This window comes from Chiloscyllium plagiosum, chromosome 30 (genome assembly GCF_004010195.1).
Source record: "Chiloscyllium plagiosum isolate BGI_BamShark_2017 chromosome 30, ASM401019v2, whole genome shotgun sequence".
Lineage (NCBI taxonomy): Eukaryota > Metazoa > Chordata > Chondrichthyes > Orectolobiformes > Hemiscylliidae > Chiloscyllium > Chiloscyllium plagiosum.
Genome location: NC_057739.1, coordinates 46,156,198 through 46,159,573, shown reverse-complemented (window position 1 = coordinate 46,159,573; position 3,376 = coordinate 46,156,198).

Sequence of the window (3,376 nt, the reverse complement as noted above, 5' to 3'; positions counted from 1 at the left end):
TGTTACAGTGAGGGGTGTGGGGTATATCAGTGTGTTACAGTGAGGCGTGTGGGGTATATCAGTGTGTTACAGTGCGGGTTGTGGGGTATATCAGAATGTTACAGTGAGGGTTGTGGGGTATATCAGTGTGTTACAGTGAGGGGTATGGTGTATATGGGTGTTATAGTGAGGGGTGTGAGGTAAATCAGAGTGTTATCGTGAGGGGTGTTGGGTCTGTTGCAGTGAGAGCGACGATCTGAAATCTGAATACAGGCTGAAGTAACTAGTTAGATTAGATTAGATTCCCTACAGTGTGGAAACAGGCCCTTCGACCTAACAAGTCCACACCGACCCTCCGAAGAGTAACCCACCCAGACCCATTTCCCTCTGACTTATGCACCTAACACTATGGGCAATTTATAATGGCCAATTCACCTGACCTGCACATCTTTGGACTGTGGGAGGAAACTGGAGCACCCAGAGGAAACCACACGGACACGGGGAGAATGTGCAAACTCCACACAGTCACTCAAGGCTGGAATCAAACCTGGGTCCCTGGTGCTGTGAGGCAGCAGTGCTAACCACTGAGCCACCATGCCGCCCATTGTAGTCAGGAACAACCATTTAATACATGCTTTTGCTGACATCGGCAACAATAAAATGGCTTCTTAATGCAACTAACATGACAAAATGGCTTCTCAGCTGCAAATTGACAATTCTGCTTAAAGCTGCATAAAATGGCTTTTAACCTGCTAAAGCTGCATAATTGACATGACTGCAGTCTGACTCTACAGAGATTAGCAGACAGTGCTTCCTTTACAGCGTAGAAATAACTAGACTAGATAAGACGTTACTAGCCATCCTAACTGATCTTGCAAGTGCAGGTGCAGAGACTTGGTTTGCAAGATAGGAGGAATTGGATGTTGGAAAATAAGGTAGGTTCCCAGGAAATATCATTGTGCCAAGTTGCTGTCAATAAAGTCCTTTCTTTAAAATTGATAGGTAATTGTTTGAATATTCTCTGTAACGATGGCCTGTACTTCTCTCAAAAAAGGTATAAATGTGTCTGTCTTAAGCCATGTGTGCAGTTTCTCTGAGCAACATGGAAGTGTTTAACCTCTGTGTAACTGGACAACCTGTGCCCGGCCGAGATTGAATAAAGTGTGAAATCTTACAGAACCAGACCGAATTGCTAGTTTTTATTGACCGATTGTGGAACAGAGAGCCCCCAGCGAGTCCAGATCTTCACGAGGTGTGCGGGGTATATCTGAGTATCACATGAAGGGGTGTGGGGTATATCATAGTGTTACTGTGAGGGGTGTGGGGTATAACAGAGTGTTACTGTGAGGGGTGTGGGTATATCAGAGTGTTAGGGATGGGATACATCTGAGTGTTACAGTGAGGGGTGGAGGGTATATCAGAGTGTTACAGTGAGAGGTGTGGGTATTTCTGAGTGTCACAGTAAGGGAAGTGGGGTATATCAGAATGTTACAGTGAAGAGTGTGTGGTACAGTAAGAGGTATGGGTATATTAGTGTTACAGTGAGGGATGTGTGGTATATCGCAGTGTTAGAGTGAGGGGTGTGGGGTATATCACACGGTTAGAGTGAGGGGTGTGGGGTACACCTGAGTGTTACAGAGAGGGAAAAGTGAGGACTGCAGACACTGAAGATCAGAGTCGAGAAGTATGTGTTGGAAAAGCACAGCAGGTCAGGCAGCACGTTTGGAGCAGGAGAGTTGATGTTTTTGGCATAAGCCCTTCATCAGGAATGTAGCGGGGTCAGGGGGCTGCTGAGAGTTAAATAAGAGGGGTGTGTGGGGCTAGGAGAAAGGTAATTGGAAAGGCAGATGCAGGTTGGGGGTGATCGTGATGGTCGGAATGGATAGGTAGGAAGGAAGATGGGTAGGTAGGACAGTTCAAGAGGCGGTGCCGTGTTAGAGGGTCGCATCCGGGGTGTTGAGGAAACTGGTGAAATCAACATTGATACCGTGTGGTTGGAGGGTCCCAAGATGGAAGGTGGGGCATTCTTCCTCCAGGCATCAGGTGGCTAGGACTTGGCAGTGGAGGATACCCAGGTTACCAAGAGGGGTGTGGGCTATATCTGAGTATTACGGTGAGGGGTGTGGGGTATATCAGAGTGTTACGGTAAGGGGTGTGGGATATTTCTGAGTGTTACAGTGAGCGCTGTGGAGCATATCTGAGTGTTACTGTGAGCGTTGTGGAGTATATCTGAGTGTTGTGGTGACGGGTGTGGGGTATATCTGAGTGTTACGGTGAGGGGTGTGGGGTATATCTGAGTGTTACGGTGAGGGGTGTGGGGTATATCTGAGTGTTACGGTGAGTGTTTTGTGTTTGTTGGAACAGTTTCTCTGGAATTGTTGTGTGGATTGGGGTTAAATTTTTAGGGTTTTACAGACCAATTTGACATCTTCCAGATGTGGTATTTTTGGACCTGGCATCTGATCGGGATTTGAGTGGGGGGGTGGAAGTTTGGGATGGGGCTGTTCTCAGATGATTATTAGGGTTGATGGAGAGCTGCTCCCTGTACTTGAACAAATCACATAACCTTTGAAACTGGGCTGTGTTGTTCAGGAAGCCCTTCCTCACACCATGGGAAGTGGGAATCTGAAACTTGCTCTCTGTCTTTCCAAAAGCTGCTGATGTGGAGACTGTTTGAAAATCAAACTAAGTTTAATATTTTTGTGGGACCGGGACTAAGGTTTGACAAACCAAGCAGGATAGGGTCATGAACTGGCAAAGAGTTTAATAAATTAATCTTCACAGCAGAAGACACTAATAGCATCCCAAAATTACTCAATAATCACAGAGTGAAAGGAGGAGAGTAAATAAATGTAATAACTGTCACTAGAGGAAAAGTGGTAAAGAAACTAATGGGCTGAAGATCAATAAATTCCCTGGACCCAATGGTTTGGAGCCTGGGGATGTTAAAGAGACAGTGAATCTTCCAGGAATCCCCGGAAGAGCTCATCCAGATAATGCTTAAATGTTGTGAGAGTACTTGCCATCAACACCCTCTCAGACAGTTCCTTCCATATTTCCAACACTCTCTGTGTGAAAACAAATTCTCAAACCTCTATACCACTTACTCCTCACCTTAAATTCTTGCCCTCTGGTCTGAGACATGTCTGCCATGGGGAAAGAGATTCTCACAATCTGCCCTATTTATCCATCAATTTTGTATACCTCCTCCTCCACTCTAAGGAATCCAGTCTGTCCTCATAACAGAGATGTTTCATCCCAGTCAACATCCTGCTCAATCTCCTCTACACCCTCTCCAGTGCAATCATTTCTTTCTGATAGTGTGGTGACCAGAACTGCACACAGTATTCCACCTGTGGCCTAACCAATGTGTTATAAAATTGAAACAAGACTTCCT